At 32.8% G+C, this 15,424-nt stretch overlaps 1 protein-coding gene across 6 annotated transcripts in view; it reads right to left on the bottom strand.

The window, feature by feature from the left end:
- The window catches only part of LOC106134440 (atrial natriuretic peptide receptor 1), a 192,675-nt gene that overhangs the window by 87,993 nt on the left and 89,258 nt on the right, over positions 1 to 15,424 (bottom strand). The window contains exon 1 of one of the 6 annotated variants that reach the window (XM_013334503.2): positions 13,339 to 13,504. The exons of the other annotated variants lie outside the window; for them this stretch is intronic. The gene's annotated coding sequence lies outside the window, so the exon portion shown is untranslated. Of the gene's footprint in view, positions 1 to 13,338; positions 13,505 to 15,424 lie in introns of those variants that run through there. 6 annotated transcript variants of the gene reach the window in all.

Raw genomic sequence — 15,424 nt, 5'->3', positions numbered from 1 at the left:
TACCTTTATTTCTTTTCTTTTTATATGTAATAAAGAGTTTATAAACAAATTAATATGGTTACACATGCATATATATATAACAACGTCTATATCCTTTGCAGGGGAGACATGCCAGGCGGGGTAACAGTCTTGAAAAGAGGACACGTTCAGCTGTATCAGCCTATTCCATAGGAAAAAGATGGAGTGGTCATGTGCCTTAGTGCCGGGAACCACACGGCACATATATGTGGTCAACAGTCCAACTGAAAGTTTGCTCAGTTGGTCTGTTCAATTCCGTTTGGGATAAGGTAATATGGATATATATAAATAAAATATATTTTATTAAAAAGAAATCCGGGTGGTTTCCGGCACCATTAGAAAAGAATGAATTGGACCACTCCATCTCTTTCTCATGGATGTCGTAAAAGGGAAACTTGGAATTCTTCTTTTAGGGGACACACTAGCAACCTATCACTATTTGAATCTCAATTCTATCAATAAGCCAAACAGCTAAACGTGGCCTATCAGTCTTTTTAAGACTGTTGGCTCTGTCTACCCCGCAAGGGATATGGACGTGATTATATGTATGTATGTAAAAAAGAAATTCATAAGTTTTTCATCTATATTTTATGCTCGTATAAAGACCAAAAATAATATGAATAAAAAACATAAGCAAACGTCACAATAGCTATATCACTTTGCTCAACAGGCTTACGAGACCAGTGATCACGTTACACGCTCCGAAGATCATGACCGCCTAAATATAGCCTAAAACGATGTAGAATTTAATATTGTATAGTTGTCTTAATGGTAACATCAAATCGAATGTAACAATAATACCCAGATATATATTCCAGGGATAGGCTCAGAGCAAAAGTAAATCATACTCAATTGAATAAAATAATAGAAAATGTATGTACTTACTAATGATAAAAATAGTACATTTTCTATTATTAGTAAATGATTTTCTGCGTACGACAGGAGGTGTGATCAATTTTATGAACATATAAAACAATGGAATTTCTTAGAATTTATACATAGAAAACAAATTAAAATAAAGGTACTTAGTTTTTTGTCAAAATGGATCGCAACTCATCATAGATCACTTAAGGATATCAATGTTTAGAATTATTGACTTTATAAGGATGATTATTCTTATAAACTTTCGCTCTACATGATTTATTAATGTACGCAACGGTATGATCGCGTTAATTCCCGTTTACAAACATTTATATGGAAAATCTCGTATTTATGAAGGGAGGAGACACATGCCAGTTGGATTGCTAAACATAAGTCTCACATTTTAAAAATCAATGAGATCGATTATTATTTTATTTATACAATCACATATACTTACTTCTTAAAATAAAACTATTTGGATCTCATCAAAATTTATGTCTCGCAGACAATATATAGTTTCTATAAATAGATCTGAGAATAGTCTATCATAGGGTCCGGATCTTGAGATCGTGACTTCCGAGGCACGTACCCTGATGTTGGAAACATGGGTTGTCGACTTCGGATTGGACGTCGTAAACGCTGATCACGGAATAAAGATTATATAGATGTGACGCTTTGTTTCTATTCCTGGTATGACTCTGATATCAGCCTTATTTACCGCATCAAGGACAAAAGTTTTTACATATATACATACATATACTCACGTCTTGCGGGGAAAACAGAGCCAACAAACAGTCTTGAAAAGACTGTTAGGCCACCTACAACTGTTTCGCTTAGTGATAGAATTGAAATTCATATAGTGACAGATTGCTAGCCCATCGCCTAAAAAAGGATGCCAAGTTTATAAGTTATATATAATCTATTACTTAATCGCCTTTTACGACATTCACGGGAAAGAGATGGGAGTGGTCTATTCTTTTTTGTATTAGTGCTGGGAACTACAGTGCACTAAAAGATTTGAGTTTTTGAATTCTTACAGAATTTATTCGATTTAATTGTCTGAAATTACAATTTAAATTCGGACAGTAAATAAAACGGACAAAAAAGCTGTACTGTACAGTCAGCTAGAGAATATTAAGAGGTCAAAATATTTCGATTGTTTCTTTGATGTATTTAATTCCATCAAGGTCGAAGGTGTTTCCCAAATTCTATTCAAAAAGTGAAAGAAAAAAAACTTAAAGCCTAAAAAGGATTAAGAAATAAATGAAAACAATTATTATGAGTTCTTGACCTTTTTTTCTATTTCTGCATCTACGATATTTTATTCCTTTCTAACATAAATCTTCAGCCTGATATTTCTTGGTGTCTATTAAGGCTGACATGACGTATGAAAGGTAAATGTCTTGCGTACATGACTTCATATAACGCAGTCAATTTTGGGATCATTTTTCACAAGTCCCTTCGCAATCTGTTTTCTTAGATTTCTGCCAATAATCTTGGGATTCTTTTTTTGAGGCGGTATGCTAGCAACTGTCACTTTAAAACTGTCAATTCTATTATTAAATCATTCAGTCAAACGTGGCCTTTCAGTATTCTTAAGTCTATTGTTTACGTTTTTTTACCAATTTTATCTTTTTATAATAATATCCCACAAGATAACCTCTCACATTGCAAAAAATACACTGTTTGAATATTCAGTAGGTATTGCATAAAACTCATAAAGACTCACCCCGAAATTATAAGTAGGTACCTAAATAGCTAAATAATGTTAAGAGAAAGAATGCTTTTCAAGTTATCTAATAACTTATACCTATAATTCTAATATACACCATCTCAAATAATTTAGCTAAACATGACCTTCGAGTCTTCTTAATACTGGTCCTCTCTGCCCCGTAAGGAATAAAGACGAGATACGTGTGTGTCGAGACAGATTGACATTTTGTACACCTGCTGTCCATATTAAACATCTTTACGTGACTTACAAATAAATATGATTCCTTTATAAGTCTTGTTTATGGATCATGCGAGGAAATAAGTTAGTACATGTGTAACATGACATGACTTTACTCATTTTTAACAGTTTAAACCTAATTATAACCCTTTAATTTAGCGCTATCTATAAACAAAGCAACGAAATTAGCACCACTTTCAAGAGCATAGAGATTTTTCGCAAATCCCATGGGAACTATAGTTTTAAGCGGGATGAAATGTTTCCCATGTCCTTCTCTAGATTCTTAATTATATAACCCGTGAAGAGGTTACAAACAAACAAATAAACTTATTTTTGCATTTCTAATATTAATAGTGGATTCTAGTTAATCTAGAAATTTATTGAACTAATATAATATTTTCTAGGCCCTCAAAATATATTAGAAATTTAATCTGTTACTTTAGAAGTACGCTAATAGATAACCTTTTATATATTTACAAGATTTATAATCGATAAAAATCAGATAACATTAACAAACACGCGTAGTTTTATCACAAGATTAAGCAAAGATTTATATAGGCGATGGATAATACGAAATAATGAATTTTACTTTATCAAGTACAGCCGTTGGCTAAAGTGAAATTCTAAGCCTTCTTCTAAATTAGCCTGAAGGTCTTCCTTATATGTGCCAAATTTCGTATAAAATCAATAATACACTTAGTTGTTGGGTTTATAACAATCATACAGAAATACAAATCTTTTCTCTTTATTATTAGCGTGGATTAGTAATAACATGACACATCATTTGTGCAAGTTTTTCACACCAAAAATCAATCACAAATTGCTCTTACCATGAAATTACTTCACTTTACCGCGTCGTTAACTGAAGATAAAAATAAAATGTACATATTGACGCAGGTAGATAAGATTAAAATAGACTGAGAGGTCAAATGGTCATATTTCTTGGTAAAAATATTAAAAGTCATGGTGAGTAATTTATACATAGATACATAATTATCAACTCTGTCTTACCCTGCAAGGGATATAGAAGTTAACACTTCACAGAGTCAACAGTCTTGAAAAGACCGAAACGCAACATTCAGGTGCTTTGTTATGGAATTTGAGATTCAAATAGTGACAGGTTGCTACTCCATCGCGTACTTAGAATCCCAAGTAAATGAGCCTACGTCTTAGTCGCCTTTTATGTGTTACTAGCTGTGCCCGCGACTTCGTCCGCGTGGAGTAGTTATTTTGAGCATCATTGAAGTTCTTATAGTTGCATCGTGATGTTATATAGCGTAGAGCCTTCCTCGATAAATGGTCTATTCAACGCAAAAAGAATTTTTCAATTTGAACCAGTAGTTCCTGAGATTAGCGCGTCCAAACAAACAAACTCTTCAGCTTTATTATATTAATATATATTATATATCTATGAGAAAGAAATGGTGTGGCCCTATTCTTTAGTGCTGGGAACCACACGAACAGCTTATGTTAGAATCTATAGCAACGGGTCGTAAAAATATGTAGGTACCAGTAATTTGCAAATGAATGGAGTTTTAAAATAATGCTCCCTGGCAGAACCCAGTCACAGACAGATCAATTAATAATCGCCTTAAAATATTATTATTGTATTATCATGTTCTGCTATTAGTATGAAGGTAAAATTACCTATTGTCGTAAGTATTTGAATCACAACTCTATCATTAAGCCAAACAGCTGGGCCTGGTCTATCAGTCTTTCGGGACTATTTGCTCTGTCTTCCCCGCAAGGTATATAGACGTGATTGTATATATGTATGTACGTAAGAATTTACGAATTTCACTCATTTTAATAGAATAAATGGAGTCCAAAAGTTTGAATATTTAGGTAATATTTATTTTATGTTTGAGAGCAATTATATTTGTAGATTTAGAATTTAAAGCTGAAAAGCTGGAACTTAAGAACTCTTTAGATGAGCGTAAAAGACTAATAAAAAAGATTTTCCGCAAAGGACTTTTGTTTGTTTATTTGTAATAATTCTTTATTGCATAGTAATTTACACAGTAACAAGAAAATAGTAAATATGTACATAGTTATAAAAGAAACAAATCAATTGCAATGGCGGACTTATCCCATGAAGGGATCTCTTCCAGTCAACCGGCAATTTTGCTTACATAAAACCTAACATATTGGTAGCCTAATCTGATTCTGCAAGTAATGCTTGTCATTACATAAGTACATTAGTAGTAGAGTAAGATCCCAGAGCCGTAAGACACAACTTATTTTCTAAAGAATGGCTCTTTCGATTCTCAGTAGTCTTTCATGTACTTTTAATACCTGCATGTTTGTGAGACTTGCCCGGTGACACCTGCGCAGGTACCAGGCGAGAAAGGTAACTAAAAATCACAGTTACTTAACTTAAATTTTTATGACTGATTTTTATATATATTTTATAGACTATTACTCTGAAGTCATATCAGAGAAGTCAGACGCTTTCCATGCGCCAGAACTTTTGTCAGACGCTTTAAAGCTCTATCAAAAAAAAAATAACTTAATTTATTTTTAAATGTCTTACTTTCATATATGTTATTCAGATACTTATTACAAAGTTGTATTAAATCAGTCAGACAGTTTGTAATGACCAAACACCCCTTAAACACGAGAATTACTCAGCCTCGAGTATGAGCGCGATAGCACAATGCGCATGCGCGTCAGAGTAAAATATCTAATATTTGAAAAGTACTTACTGTTTTCAATTTCATATTTTTGCATATCTATTCAAATACGATGAAATTTATAATTAAAATAATAATTAATGATTTTTAAAATAATATAATATATTGCATATAAATAGGGGAAAATGATTTTTTTTGTAGCAATAGCCTTTCAAAAAGAATGATTTTTATTTTATTTAAAAAAATATATCTATTATAATAATTAATTATGATTAATCAATTGAATAATTATTTTATTGTCTCTTTATCATCTTCATCATCAGTTAGATTGTCGTTGCTGGCAGAATTTTCCGTAAAAATAAAATCATAAACAATTAAAAAATAGTATAGTAATAGTAAACCTATAACATATAAATATAAGTGAAAGGCGACTAAGGGATAGGCTTACAAACTTGGGATTCTTTTTTAGGCGATGGGCGAGCAACCTATCACTATTTGAATCTCAATTCTATCATTAAGCCAAATAGCTGAACGTGGCCATTTAGTCTTTTCAAGACTGTTGGCTCTGTCTACCCCGCAAGGGATATAGACGTGACCATGTATGTAGTCTACTTTAATTTCGACACCACCGCAACGGCTTCGATGGTCCAGTGCTTGGCGCGTGAGACTGTGAAGTTGGCGGTCCGAGTTCGAGTCCCAACAATAACAAGATATATATTAATTTTTATTAAAAATATTTTTTTTTTGTGTTGTTTGAGTATTTATTAAAAAAACTGAAAATCAAAATACTACATATAATCATACGGTAAAAATATTTTGTCTGAACATTTAATATTTTGACTGAAACAAATAGAGAATATTTTTTACGTTTTTGTCTGTCTGTCTGTATCAGACTGTATGATTAAGATTCAACTCGAACTTTACGGGGACGACGTCGCGAGAAACAGCTAGTATGCAATATATTATATTATTTTAAAAATGATTAATTATTATTTTAATTATAAATTTCATCGTATTTGAATAGATATGCAAAAATATGAAATTGAAAACAGTACATAAGTACTTTTCAAATATTAGATATTTTACTCTGACGCGCATGCGCATTGTGCTATCGCGCTCATACTCGAGGCTGAGTAATTCTTGTGTTTAAGGGGTGTTTGGTCATTACAAACTGTCTGACTGATTTATTACAACTTTGTAATAGTTATCTGAATAACATATATAAAAGTCAGACATTTAAAAATAAATTAAGTTAATTTTTTTTTGATAGAGCTTTAAAGCATCTGACAAAAGTTCTGGCGCATGGAAAGCGTCTGACTTCTCTGATAATGACTTCAGAGTAATAGTCTATAAAATATATATAAAAATCAGTCATAAAAATTTAAGTTAAGTAACTGTGATTTTTAGTTACCTTTCTCGCCTGGTACCTGCGCAGGTGTCACCGGGCAAGTCTCACAAACATGCAGGTATTAAAAGTACATGAAAGACTACTGAGAATCGAAAGAGAAATTCTTTAGAAAATAAGTTGTGTCTTACGGCTCTGGGATCTTGGACTATAGAAGAAAGATTCAGACGCGTTCTCATCATTCCAGCAGACAGAGGTTTCGTGTTCCAACACCGAGATTTTTCGTTTCGTGAGAACCTTATTACGTTACTATAGAGTTATATATTCGTTATTCAACTACTTGTTTCTCAAATGTAGAATCCACAAGCTTCTAAGCAGTGTCCAATGACCTTGTTTTTTGTTAAGTACAGGCAACAGTACACCGACCTACCCAAATTTACTGCAAATTTTGCAGTCTCGCGTCGTAGAATTCGATGCTTGGTAACTTCATTTGCGGTTGACTTTACAACAACAGAGTCGCTTTTTAAGTTTTTACTAATAAAATTATTATATTGTCGTGGTAACAATTCTGAGTGCAACATCAGTGTAAATGACGGCTGGACTTTGATACTTTTGAGACATAAAATATTCAACATACATACATATAATCACGTCTTTATCCCTTGCGGGATAGACAGAGTCAACAGTCTTGAAAATACTGATACGCCACGTTCAGCTGTTTGGCTTAATGATAGAATTGAGATTCAAATAGTGACAGGTTGCTAGCCCATCGCCTAAAAGAATGATACCAATTTTATAAGCCTATCCCTTAGTCGCCTTTTACGACATCCATGGGAACGAGATGGAGTGGTGCTATTCTTTTTTTTATTGGTGCCGGGAACTGCACGGCACAACGTATTGTCACATTCGTGTTTTAAGATAGAACTTTACACCTTACATTGTTATTACAAAGGTACAATAGAATATAATGATAAGTTTCGAAGCGAACTGGAGCTTCGCTGTCGTGAGAATATTGGAATAAAAAATACTTTTTATGTGATTCAAGTTAACATTCTTTCCGTTTACCAAATTTTATCAAGATCCTTCCAGTAGATTATGCGTGGATGAGTTACAAATATACATCCGAAAACTTTCGCATTGATAATGTAAATAGGATAGGATCGGATTTAAGAGCGTCAGTGGTCGAATAGGTAAGGTGCCTAAATGCGTGATGCGCAGGCACAGGTTCACATCCAAACTCGGCCTAAACCTGTGACTATTTTCGGAAGTTATGTACATTAGTTTGAATACTAACCGGGAGAAAACATCGTGAGCAAACCTGCACATTCAGGAAACTGGATTAGATTTAAAAGATTTATATTTGTAAATCGACGTCCGGTATAAATGCTACAGTGCAGTTTATTCCGCCGCTTCTTCAACACATGTGTTTCGGAGGCAGTAGTAGATATAATCAGACTTAAGTTATGTTGACATCAATAAGTGATACCTTGTATCACATTTTTAAAATTAGTCTATTTTATTCTAATCTGTTCCTTCTTTGTTCCTTTTTAATTCTTAGACTAACACCACTTTCACTTTCACCCAAAATAATTTCCCATATCATATCGATGCCCGTAACATGTTTGACACGGGAAGTAATACAGAACTAATAACCACGAAATAGTGATGTCCATCGTTTTCGATAGTTCGATAAATAATTGCATATTTAAATAATATTAGTATTTTTTATTGGAATTTAAGTTTGTTTGACCTCAATCAGCCAGATGGTGAGCAGAATAAGGTTTAAAGTGATATACGCAACTGACTTGAAAATGTCCTAATTTATTGTAACATTATTAAACAGGTTGATTATTAAGGTTAGAGATATATAAATTCTACTATCATTGAATGTAACATTAATGTATATTGAATATGTATATATTTAATACAAAAGTTAACAAAATTATAGCTTTTCTTATTAAGTGACGTATGCGATGACACTGATGATCGGAACCACCAGATTTCGGATATGTTACATTGTAATTATGTTGTAATTTTATTCCGTGTGGTTTCCGGTACTTTAGAACAGAACCACTCCATACGTTTCCCGATGTCATAAAAGGCGACTAAAGGATAGACTTACAAACTTAGGATTCCTCTTGTGGGCAAAAGACTAGCAACCTATTGCACTATTTGAATCTCAATTACATTATGAAATCATACAGCTGAACGTGGCCTTTCAGTCTTTGCAAAACTGTTGGTTCTGTTTACCCCACAAGAGAAATAGAAATAAATATATACAAGGCAACTTGCACAGATTGAGTTTGCCTCGATGTAAGTTCAAAACTTGTGTTACGAGATACTAACTCAACTAGTAAAGGCCTGACTATATAAATGTATGTTTGTAATCATGTTGTATGTATGCCCATTGAATGATCAAATTTCAAATTGGACAAGGAGACAATTGAAGAAGAGCACCTAAAAAAACATAAAACGAACAAGGAATTCATTTGAGATTACTAAAACATAAACTGAAGCAAATAGCATAATAATACTCGTACACCTAATGCTATTTTTATAACTTCCTGCATTATAAATAAAAGGTAATATAGAAGTGATTAGTTTTGCTGTTAAACTGAATGTTTATTTCTGGTGTAGGAAGCTAACGGAGATATCATAATCAATTAAAATTTTATTAACAAATAAATAACATGCTAGCAGTTGTCCGTGACTTTGGACGCGCAAAAAGTTTTTATGATAATTACTAATCCCGTGAGAATGATCTTTTTTTAGTTTAAATTCTTTCCGCTAGTTACGTATCAATTATGCATTACTTCATTGACTATTTTTAATTTTGTACTTTCTATATTTCTTAAGACTATAACTACATGTACATACTCTTACGTAAGTCAAGCTTTATTCCTGGAGGAGTGGGCAGTAACTACATCTTTCCACTAGCCAAGATCCTTGCATACTGGTTACGCTATTCACATTATTCTTCATGCAACCTCGTTTGGTTTAGGGTACTCTTGACCCTTCCCCATATTTTTAGAATAATTATCGATAATTATAACATCGATAATTTGACATTCCCAAATTAAATACTGGCCAATTCAGATAATATGGACGGAGACAATACTACGTCTAGAATAACTATCGATAATTATATCATCGATAATTTCACATCACCAAATTAAACACTGGCTAATTCAGATAATAGGGACGGGAACAATACTACGTCTACCGAGTACGTGACATATCTGTCTTATACAATCCATGATTGGAACTGATATGCTTTGAAACGAGTACTTGTCAGTAATAGGTTTTCGGATTTATAGATAACTTTTACATATATAGAAATGTTTGCAAGTAGATAGATAATACTAAGTATACATGGTTATAATTACGATTTTATTCCTTACGGGATAGACAACAAATTTAAATAGCACAAATGGTTCGAAACAATGGCAGTGATAGACAATAAGAAAATAGTAAGATATGCAGTTTTGTTAGCAATAAGAAAAAAAAACTAATTTTGATAGAATATGACAAAGACAATTTCTTGAAAAATCTCAACGGTAATTAAAGAATGAACTATGGCTACCTATATTTTGTTGACCATAGTTAAAAGCTAATTTAAAAAAAAACATCGCATCAAAATCTGTTGCATGTTTTGACTGCTACATAGGTTAACTACATAGACAACTAAACTTACCTATATCTGGGTGGTTAAAAACAGCAGTAATTATTTTACAACGGTGTTAAAATGTACACATTATAACCGAACGAATATTTTAAAGTAGGTTAATGATTTTCCATTCAGTGTTTGATCAACCGTACACTGAAATTTACGATGCTACAAATAAATTTACACATGCTTAAGAATATTATGTCCATAAAATTTTATGAATAATGACCACAGTAAATTAAATATACATCCACCCACAAATATCACGTCTATGCCTAATGAGATAAATAAAACTTGCGACCGTTTTGAATGTTATACAGGTTTCTATCTCAACTTTTTAAAGATTGGCCTTTCTTTTTTTCATCGTGCCGTACCTAATCACGTTAACATTTAACGTTTCGTGAAAATCAACTTTTAAAAACGTCTTACAAATATTTGGATTGAATTATAATATTTATCTAACAAAAAACTTATTAAATGCTTTTAAATTTGTCAAAGTCTTTAATATTAGTTATAAAAATGTATGATAAGAAATCAATAACGTAGAACGGAACGTAATTCCTTCCTAGTAACTACATAATAAAAGTAAAATCAATTTTAATCGCTTGAAAACTCATTGTAAATTGTAAACTTTTACCAATATTAACATTATAGAACAAACATTGATCATAAAATCATAATATTTTTGAAATTAAAGTGCAATGATATAACTTCTTTAAATTTAAATAAATTGGAGATAACATGTATAGTTTTTTAAAATTGATAAAATCTTAAATCCATTGTCGTAAGAAATCGCATCAGTAACTTAACAATTCAAACTGAAAATCGGCACGTGTAAGTGTTACCATATAAAATGCTTCTCAACATGACTTTTGTGGATCGGATCAGACAAACCCACAGATTGAGTAAACCCAAAAGTTAGGTTAAAACTCATATATAATGGGATATTATTTCAATCATGCTATAGATAGCCATCACAGATTAAACATAGACAGGCCGAATGAAGAATGTCTGAACTACATTTGCTGGCAGGGCGTGCACTTGGCAGACATTTTCTGACCTTTTGTATAAACTGTAAGGCCTAAAATAGAGTGTTATGCCCAGAGCATACTATGTTTCACGCTACGGCTATACATTAACGATTCCTGTCAATCAAAATGATACGAAAATCAAAAATTAAAAATTTTAATAATAAAGTGAAAATATAGGTAGTAGTTATAAGATTCGGCGCGTACGGCGCTGCAGCAATAGCATGTAATATTAAAATGGATATCCTTCCTACTACTATTATAAAGGCGAAAGTTTGTATGGATGTTTGTTACTCTTTCACGCAAAAACTACTGAACCGATTACCATGAAATTTGGTATGTATGTAGGTAGCTGAAGACCCAGAATAACACATAGGCTACTTTTTATCCCAGAGTTCCCGCGGGATTGATAGGGTTTCCATGCGGACGAAGTCGCGGGCGGCCTCTAGTATTTAAATATAGAAGAGAACCATAACAAGAAGTGATAGTATCTTAAATGGACGAACAAAAATGCAGTTTTCTTTATTGTGTCAACGACTCCATACAGTTAAACACAAACACATTTAAATTTGTTTATTAAAAGGCAACGCTGCCATAATAAAAAGACAGGCTTTCGGCCATTTTTATAAATTACTAGCTTTTACGCGGAGATTCGGATCTGAGGAACTTCCATAAAAAAGTCTGACTATTTACAGAAGCATGATACTATGGTAGATTGACCCTCAAAATGGCGAGAAGGCTGAGCCGAAGGGGTTTTAGTAGGTAAGTCCTGTACCCTTAGTGCCTAGTGATTTCGAAACGATTCTGGATTACTTCAGAAGTAATGACAATCGATGACAATAAGTTAATACTCTGTTCTAAATAATGTTTAACTATGTGACTAAGTACCTTCAAAATTTAGTATGTTTACCTAAATTCATTTATTTATTTAAGAAGAATTTCTTAAATTATTATTTAATAAACATATTTAAAAAAAATAGATAACAACAGCGGAGGACTCAAAGCTACCCGCAGAAAAAGAAACTTCTTAAACCTATGGTTATACCCTTAACATATAATATTATTCTTAACTACCTACTTACCTAACTTCTTCTTGTTATCAATTTCGTGAATCGGAAACTAAAAACTACTAACCTATGATATTACATCAAGAAAAAACCAACATGTAATAGCATAATCAAATACAAAAATTAAAATTTTATCTATTTGGTCGTTACCCGTTTTATATTTTAACAACTGAACCTTGAATAATATATGAATTGTTGTTGTCATGTTTCTTGTTTTAAAAATACACGAAAATACAACAACAAGTATTTATTTAAATCTGATTTTGAATTGGAAATACTTTTATTTTTGACACAAGTTCAACCTTGACAGACACAAGTACCAACTTAAAAAAAAATGCCTAGGTAAATTCGACGAAACATTTACATTTTGAATATTTCATGCATTTTTTTTATTGTATTATTTATGTGACAGCATTTGTATCCAAGCCATGGAAATGGAGTTTATGACCATTAACCACGTGAACAAATTTTACTGATAAAAATCAATTATGTATGTATTCATAGCAATATTGTTATGTAATTTTAACCAAATCCGTAATTTGATCTCATGCGTGAATAACAATTTGTTTTTGTAGCCTATAGGTCTTTTTCAATGCAGTAAAATAACTCGAAATAATTTCAACATTATGCCGTTTGAAAACTGTTTTTTTTTCATAAGTTAATACATATTAATATGTAAAACTTAGCAATAGTTTGAACAGCTGAAGTTGACGATCATCGCTTCGTATCGTTGAATATGGAAAACAGTTTTTTTTTTTCACTACCAACCACTGATATTGGAGAAAAACACTAGTAACTTCACACATTAGCACTGGCACATAACAACAATTTTGTAACACAAATTTCAAAATGGAATAACACAGAATAATTTTCGAACGTGGAACGCGCGATACTGCGATTTCCCGCGAAAATTTTAACGCGACGCGTATGCCCCTACCGACGCCGAGGAAAAGACTGAGTGACGTGACGGTAGGTTACCGATCTCCGTGTAATATAACCTTTACTAACCGGTTGTATGATGCCCGTTAAATTATTGCCAAAAATAAAACTGACTACATTAACAAAAACACTTATTTTCATATTATTGTACCTTTTTCGTTTTATTCGAGTTGGATTATTTCGATTAAAGTTGCTGGTGTTATGATATTTTTGTTATTTTTAAATACCTGCAGATCAAAATGATAAGTTTTTTTTTTTAATATAAAGCCAACATCAGTTCGAAATTATCTTACTTCGGCTACTTTCTATTTTACTGGTTCTTGTTTTTGAGAAAGCACGAGTTCATATTGAGGCTTAATAAAAAAGTCATAAGGCCACGTGCCTAATGATTTTTTTTCTAATTATAATTAATACATACATACATACATATAATCACGTCTATATCCCTTGCGGGGTAGACAGAGCCAACAGTCCTGAGCGGACTGATAGGCCACGTTCAGCTATTTGGGTTTAAGATAGAATTGAGATTCGAATAGTGACAAGTTGCTAGCCTATCGCCTAAAAAAAGAATCTCAAGTTTGTAAGCCTATCCCTTAGTCGCCTTTTACGACATCCATGGGAAAGAGATGGAGCGGTCCTATTCTTTTTTGTATTGGTGCCGGGAACCACACGGCACCAATACAAAAAAGTTAATATAAAGTATTACTTCCGTGTCATTCTACCAGAACGAGAAAAACTATATGTTTGAGGTAAGGTAGAGGTAGTAAGAAGGTAAGAACATCATGCCAATCAAGCCAATCATGGGATAGGCTTCTAGACTTAAGATTCAGATTCTAATCTTGTGATTCTCTGAATCTCAATTCCATCAATAAGTCGGTTAACGGAATGGGACCTTCGACTGAATTTCATTATGTTGATTCCCTTTGGATATAATTATATATGTAAATATGTATGTGTAAAAGGATAATTTAAAATGTCGTAAAAGGCGACTAAGGGATAGCTTATAAATTTGGGATTCTTCTAGTACCTGTCACTATTTAAATCTCAATTCCATTATTAAGCCTTAAACAGCTGAACGTGGCTTTTCAGTCTGTTCAAGACTAAAAGCTCTGTCTACCCCGCATGGGATATAGACGTAATGACATGTATGTATCTATGTTATCTATAAATGACACTTTCGTGAATAAATACTTTATTATTTTTACATTAAAAAGATGATTGTATAACAAGTTTCCTCCTTCCAGCTAGCCGAATACAATTAGCGTATCTACCGAAGCAAGAAATCATGTGTTCTTCACGAAATACGAATTTTTAAACTATCTTTAAACACACATCACGTTAATACATATAATGACGCCTCTTTCCCGGAGAGGCAGAAACTACATTGCTACATTTGCCACGATCCACGAACGTAGATAATTTTTATTTCGATTCGAATCTATGCAACTAGATACGCGCAATTTTTAAATCGAGTACGTCAACCACTCGACCACTGACTTTCTGAACAAACATATAATCCGGCTAAAAATAGAAACAGACAAAGCAATCAGTTATTTCCTTAAAACTGTAGTTATTCATACGGTACTATACTTTTATTGTAGGCTTCCGAGAATTTGCATTAAGTTGGATTTGCCTTAAGCTTGGGACAAACCGATGCCTTATTTCATCCACACATATAAAATTATCATATCTTTCTTCTTCCTCTTAACTTTGGTCCCAGGTGGATCCTCACCACTCTGAAGAGGAGCCCGGGGTATGCCTTTATCCATAAACTCTAGATTGGGCATATCAAGTTTTTACACGAAGCGACTCCTATCCGATATTTGTTACCTTTGCAGGGGAACCTATCTCATAATGGATCGATCGTGGTTACATATCCAGTTTCCTGTATGTGCAAGTTTCCTCGCGATGTTTT

The sequence above is a fragment of the Amyelois transitella genome, chromosome 20, assembly GCF_032362555.1.
Source record: "Amyelois transitella isolate CPQ chromosome 20, ilAmyTran1.1, whole genome shotgun sequence".
In the NCBI taxonomy this organism is placed as follows: Eukaryota; Metazoa; Arthropoda; class Insecta; order Lepidoptera; family Pyralidae; genus Amyelois; species Amyelois transitella.
This window is presented reverse-complemented; position numbering and strand designations above follow the sequence as displayed.